Raw genomic sequence first — 7,028 nt, 5'->3', positions numbered from 1 at the left:
AACCCAAATATTGACATGTAAATGTGTTCAGGGTGGGACTGGCATCATACATGGCCATTTTGGTTCAGATACATTGTTTTATGTGGAAGTTATATCACTTTCGTTCTTCACGGCGAGACACCAAACTTTGAGGCCCCACCCCCTCCATGCCCTTTCTCCTATTAGAAAACTTTCAATAACTTTTAAAGACACATGCCTTCTGGACATCCTGAGCTATTTTGGTAGCGGTACGATGAAATCTCTAGGAGGAGATAGATTTTGAAAATGTCAGTAAAACGCCAAAATGGCGACTTTGATCCAAAATGGCCGACTTCCTGTTGGTTGTAGGCTGTTGCTCCAAGAGGATTTTTTGTTCGCCCGAACATTTAGAATATATGTAGCGATTTTCATAAAGATTGATGACGTGCAGTGGCGGGGCATATTAAATAGGTGGCGCTCTCATTCAATTTTGCCCGAACAGTCCCAAGCACCCCAAAATATCAAATTTTTCGCATTACTTTGGGGGGGTACACAAAAATAGGCGCGTTTTCGTGCATGTTCAGGTCCCCAAAAATGCCTCCAATGTTTAAGAAGAAGAAGAAGAAGAAGAAGAAGAAGAAGAAGAAGAAGAAGAAGAAGAAGAAGAAGAAGAATAAGGAAGAAACGGAGCAATTACAACAGGCCTTCGCACCGCCTTCGGTGCTCGGGCCTAATAAGAAGAAAAAACGCTTGCATTTCAATAGGCCTTCGCACCGCCTTCGGTGCTCGGGCCTAATAATAATAAACGCTTGCATTTCAATAGGCCTTCGCACCGCCTTCGGTGCTCGGGCCTAATTAAAGCTGCAAGCAGCGTTGGAGGCCCTCGCACCTCTGGCGCCGCTTCGGCCTATTGCACCGCCAAATCAGCCAGCAGCCTCCCTCCAGCGGAACAGGAAGCTATTTAATCATGATGCTGCAAGAAGTCAGTTATATTTTCAGCCATGAGTTCATGAAGGATGATATTAATGAGTATGAATTGATTTTACAGATAATAAAGGGTTAAAATGTTGGGGATTCCTGTTGCCAGGGGGCGGGGCCATGGCGTTGAGAACATCAGGACATGACGAGGCTTTTTTGTATTTCCTGGCATGTTCTATAAATATGCCACATTTCATCAATGTTAGTCAAAGCAGTGGTTGGAGCTGATAGATTTAATATTTATAGGGGGCGCTATAGAGCCACATAACCAGCATATGTCCATTTGAATCAGATCCAGGCCTGACCACTGTCCTCCCTGCTGATTTTGATGAAGATCGGGAGTACATTGGGTCAGTTACAAGTACTTCCTGTTTCATGGCGGTGGACGCCATTCGCCATGGTTTTGCTTAGCGAAGGATCTTGAGGGCTTTTTTCTGTAGTATCATGAAAGGGTTTGACCTGATCTGAAGCACTTTAGAATGTGTGACACTCATTCCTGAAGAGAGGGACCCCGTGTCTGAAAAGGGCATTTCCTGTTTCAAGTGGGCGGGGCTTAGTGCCAAGACCAGAAGTAGTTGTATGTATCTGTTCAGGAGCAGACCCTGATTAATCACTATAAGTGTGATGGTGATTGGATGAAAATTGAGGGATTTATACTGATTAATGATGTCATGGCGTCTTATCCAAGTTTGTCTTGGCGCCACGGTCTCGCCATGCAGCGTTGAGCAATGTCCACGTGACAACATCTGGACATGTAGATGTGGTTGGCCTGGAACTGAAGTGAAACATGTGCAGTTTGGTACAGAATGAGTGTTGTATGTCAGAAATAATGGATTCCGTGCTTGATGGCGAAACATCAAAACTTGATGAGGCGCCGCCGCTGAACGCCGCCTCCTATTAGAAAATTTTCAATAACTTTTGACCTCACATGCCTCTGGAGTGTTCAGGTTGATTTTGAGGTAAATACGATAAAATCTGTAGGAGGAGTTCGTTCAAATGCAAGGCAAAGGAACATGCAAAAATGACCGCAAAAATGACACTTTTTTCAAAATGGCCGACTTCCTGTTGAAGTTATCATATAGATCCAAGAGGCTTTTTTGTACATCCTTCCAAGTTCTATCAATATACTGGATTTCAGCTATATTGTTCAATGTAGTGGGCAGATATGATCAATTAAATATTTGTAGGGGGCGCTATAGAGCCATATTGCACTTTATCCAGCATATGTCAATGTGGCTGAGTTCCCAGCCTGACTGTAGTCCATCCTGCCAAGTTGGGTGGAGATCAGCAGTACAATGGGTCAGTCACAAGTACTTCCTGTTTGATGGCGTCGGACCACTATTCGCCATGGTTACGTTTGGCGAAGGAACTTGAGATTTTTATTGTGGTATCATGAAAGGGTTTCACGTGTTATCAAGCACTTTCAAGTGTGTAAGTTTCATTCCTGAGAAGAAGGACCCCCCGGCGTCTGAGAAAAAGCACTTCCTGTTGAAAGTGGGCGGGGCTTAGGGCTAGACCGGAATTGTTGAAATGGATCTGTTCAGGGCCACACACTGATTAATCCCTGAAAGTCTGATGAGGATCGGGTGAAAATTGAGGTATTTATACTGATTTATGATGTCATGGCGTCTTATCAAAGTTCGCCATGGCGCCACGGTCTCGCCCTGCAGCCTAGATCAACAGTTTTCACCGGATATCATCACCAACCTGTTTTCTGTTGTCTGACCTAGTTTGGACCTGGTTGTGTCCAAAACATCAGATAAGTGGGTCTTCGAGTAAAAACCATGATTTCCTGTCGCCAGGGGGCGTGGCCAGTTCATAACCTAAAAATTGACATGTAGATGTGTTCAGGATCGGACTGGCATCATACATGGCCATTTTGGTTCAGATATATTGTTTTATGTGGAAGTTATATCACTTTCGTTCTTCACGGCGAGACGTCAAATTTTGAGGCCCCGCCCCCTCCATGCCCTTTCTCCTATTAGAAAACTTTCAATAACTTTTAAAGACACATGCCTTCTGAACATCCTGAGCTATTTTGGTAGCGGTACGATAAAATCTCTAGGAGGAGATAGATTTTGAAAATGTCAGTAAAACGCCAAAATGGCGACTTTGACCCAAAATGGCCGACTTCCTGTTGGTTTTTGGCTGTTTCTCCAAGAGGATTTTTTTTTCGACTAAGCATTTCGAATGCGTGTAGTGAATTTTTATAAAGATTGATGACGTGCAGTGGCGGGGCACCATAAATAGGTGGCGCTCTCGCTCAATTTTGCCCAAAGAGTCCCGAGCACCCCAAAATATCGAATTTTTCGCATTCCTTTGGGGGGGTACACAAAAATAGGCACGTTTTCGTGCATGTTCAGGTCCCCAAAAATGCCTCCAATGTTTAAGAAGAAGAAGAAGAATTAAAGCCGCAAGCGGCATCCATCGGGTCCGAGCGTCCTGGACCCCGCCACCCGATGTGGCCATGAGAACAGGTGGTGTTAAGGACCCAACGTGTATGAATCCTGTCAAGTTTGGTGCAGTTCCCATTTATTCCTGTGGAGATATGAGCAAACCGTGTTTCATGGCGAGAAGGCTTTTTCCGTCGGTTGCCACGGTTACACGCTTTCTCCTATTAGAAAGATTTGAATAGCGTTTGGTCCCCAACTTGTCAGGAAGGTTCCCAGCAAGTTTGGAGTCGGTTGCACGAATCCCCTCAGACTAGTTCGTTCAAATTGAAATGAAATCTAAGATGGCGGGCACTCCGTTGCCATGGCAACAGGTGTTCGATTGACTTATTTGCTGGACTTAGGGTGTGACACGTATGAATACTATCAAGTTTGGTGCAGATCCGATCTATTTCTATGGAGATATGATCAAACCGTGTTTCATGGCGAGAAGGTCATTTTCCGTCGGGTTGTCCACGGTAACACGCTTTCTGCTATTAGAAAGATTTGAATAGCGTTTGGTCCCCAACTTGTCAGGAAGCTTCCCTACCTAAGTTTGGAGTCATGTCGCACAAATCCCCTCAGACTAGTTCGTTCAAATACGATGTGTGTAAAGTGCAAGAAATGGCAAAAAAATGGCCGCACACGCCAAGATGGCGGGCACCCCGTTTCCATGGCAACAGGTCTTTCATTGACTTTTTTGCTCGACTCGGGGTGATACTCGTGTGTGCCGAGTTTCGTGTTCCTACGTCGAAGTAGACTTTTGGGACCCCATTCATTTGGGGATTTTTTTGGTCTCTAGGTGGCGCTGTTGAGCCATTTTTGCATTGAAGTGTATGCGGACCATAGAATATCGAAATTTGCTCGGGGCTTGATGTGTGTGCCGAATTTCACAACTTTTCATGGGTGTTTAGGGGGTCAAATATGGCTTTTAGGCGCTTAGAAGGAGGAGAATAAACATTTGGAAAACAATAGGGCCCCGCCATACTTTGTATGGCTCGGACCCTAATAAAGCCGCAAGCGGCATCCATCGGGTCCGAGCTGCCTGGACCCCGCCACCCCATGTCACCATGACAACAGGTGGTGTAACGCGTTAAGGACCCAACGTGTGTGAATACTGTCAAGTTTGGTGCAGTTCCCATTCATTCCTGTGGAGATATAAGCAAACCGTGTTTCATGGCGAGAAGGCTTTTGCCATCGGTTGCCACGGTTACACGCTTTCTCCTATTAGAAAGATTTGAATAGCGTTTGGTCCCCCACTTGTCAGGAAGCTTCCCACCAAGTTTGGAGTCAGTCGCACAAATCCCCTCAGACTAGTTCGTTAAAATGGCAATGAAATCCAAGATGGCTGCCACCCCGTTGCCATGGCAACAGGTGTTCGATTGACTCCTTTGCTGGACTTGGGGTGTCACAGGTATGAATACTGTGAACTTTGGTGCAGATCCCATCTATTTCTATGGAGATATGAGCAAACCGTGTTTCATGGCGAGATGGCTTTTTTCTGTCGGTTGCCACGGTAACACGCTTTCTGCTATTAGAAAGATTTGAATAGCGTTTGGTCCCCAACTTGTCAGGAAGCTTCCCACCACGTTTGGAGTCAATGGCACGAATCCCCTCAGACTAGTTCGTTCAAATACGATGTGTGTAAAGTGGAAAAAATGGCAAAAAAATGGCCGCACACGCCAAGATGGCGGGCACCCCGTTGCCATGGCGACAGGTGTTACATTGAGTTTTTTGGTCAACACGGGGTGGTACACGTGTGTGCCGAGTTTCGTGTTCCTATGTGGAAGTAGACTTTTGGGACCCCATTCATTTGGGTATTTCTTTGGTCTGTAGGTGGCGCTGTTGAGCCATTTTTGCATTGAAGTGTATGCGTACCTTAGAATATTGTGATTTTCGCCGGACTTGATGTGTGTGCAAAATTTCACAACTTTTCATGGGGGTTTAGGGGGTCAAATGTGGCCTTGTGTCGCTTAGAAGTATAATAATAAACATTTGGAAAACAATAGGGTCTCGCCATACTTTGTATGGCTCGGACCCTAATTAAAGCCGCAAGCGGCATCCATCGGGTCCGAGCGGCCTGGACCCCGCCACCCGATGTTGCCATGACAACAGGTGGTGTAACGCGTTAAGGACCCAACATGTATGAATCATGTCAAGTTTGGTGCAGTTCCCATGTATTCCTATGGAGATATGACCAACCGTGTTTCATGGCGAGAAGGGTTTTTCCGTCGGTTGCCACGGTAACACGGTTTCTGCTATTAGAAAGATTTGAGGAGCGTTTGGTCCCCAACTTGTCAGGAAGGTCCCCACCAAGTTTGGAGTCAGTCGCACGAATCCCCTCAGACTAGTTCGTTCAAATGGCAATGAAATCCAAGATGGCGGCCACCCCGTTGCCATGGCAACAGGTGTTCGACTGACTTCTCTGTTGGACTTGGGGTGTCATACGTATGAATACTGTCAAGTTTGGTGCAGATCCCATCTATTTCTATGGAGATATGAGCAAACCGTGTTTCATGGCGAGAAGGTTATTTTCCGTCGGTTGCCACGGTAACACGCTTTCTGCTATTAGAAAGATTTGAGGAGCGTTTGGTCCCCAACTTGTCAGGAAGGTTCCCACCAAGTTTGGAGTCAATCGCACGAATCCCCTCAGACTAGTTCGTTCAAATACGATGTGTGTAAAGTGCAAAAAATGGCCAAAAAATGGCCGCACACACCAAGATGGCGGGCGGCCCGTTGCCATGACAACAGGTGTTAGATTGACTTTTTTGCTCGACTCGCGGTGGTACACATGTGTGCCAAGTTTCGTCTTCCTACTTCGAAGTAGACTTCCGGGGCCCCATTCATTTGGGCATTTTCATATTTTCTAGGTGGCGCTGTTGAGCCACTTTAGCATTGAAGTGTATGCGGACCTTGAAATATCGCGATTTTCGCCGGGTTCGACCTGTGTGCCAAGTTTCACAACTTTTCATGGGTGTTAAGGGGGTCAAATTAGGCCTCGAAGCGCTTAGTATAATAATAATAAGAAACATTTCAACTACAATAGGGTCTCGCCATACTTTGTATGGCTCGGACCCTAATTAAAGCCGCAAGCGGCATCCATCGGGTCCGAGCCTCTTGCCCCCCGCAACCCGTGTCATTCACCTTTTTAGCTCAAGCCATGAGAGCGTGACGTGACGTATGTGTCACAAACTGTTTCTGAGACAGTTTGTTTCAATTTATGGAATAAAGTTTGTTCAAAATCCTGTTGAACACAATGTCATACTTGTCCTCTGTTTCCTAATAGATACCCAGAAGCAGAAAACCATATTATATTAATTTTAATATATCATACCATTATTTACATTTTGTTAAAGGGCCAAATCTTATTTAAAAATGTGTACTTTTCTTACCATTTTTTCATGGGACAGGCCTAGATGGGTTAACTCAGCACGGTGTACCTGTGTGATTGTTTTCAAATAATGTACATGGAGGTGGCTGAGTCCTAAACCAGCACTTCTCTCCAACCAGAGGGAACCTATTTCCATGGCAACAGGTGTTTTCATGTGTTAAGACCTAACAACTATGAATACTGTCAACTTTGGTGCAGAAGCCATGTATTTGTTTGCAGATATGAGCTAACCATCACAAATCATTGTGCAGTTAGTGTCATGGACAATTCAC

This window comes from Melanotaenia boesemani, chromosome 18, assembly GCF_017639745.1.
Source record: "Melanotaenia boesemani isolate fMelBoe1 chromosome 18, fMelBoe1.pri, whole genome shotgun sequence".
Lineage (NCBI taxonomy): Eukaryota > Metazoa > Chordata > Actinopteri > Atheriniformes > Melanotaeniidae > Melanotaenia > Melanotaenia boesemani.
The sequence above is the reverse complement of the archived record's forward strand: the minus strand, read 5'-3'. Positions refer to the sequence as shown.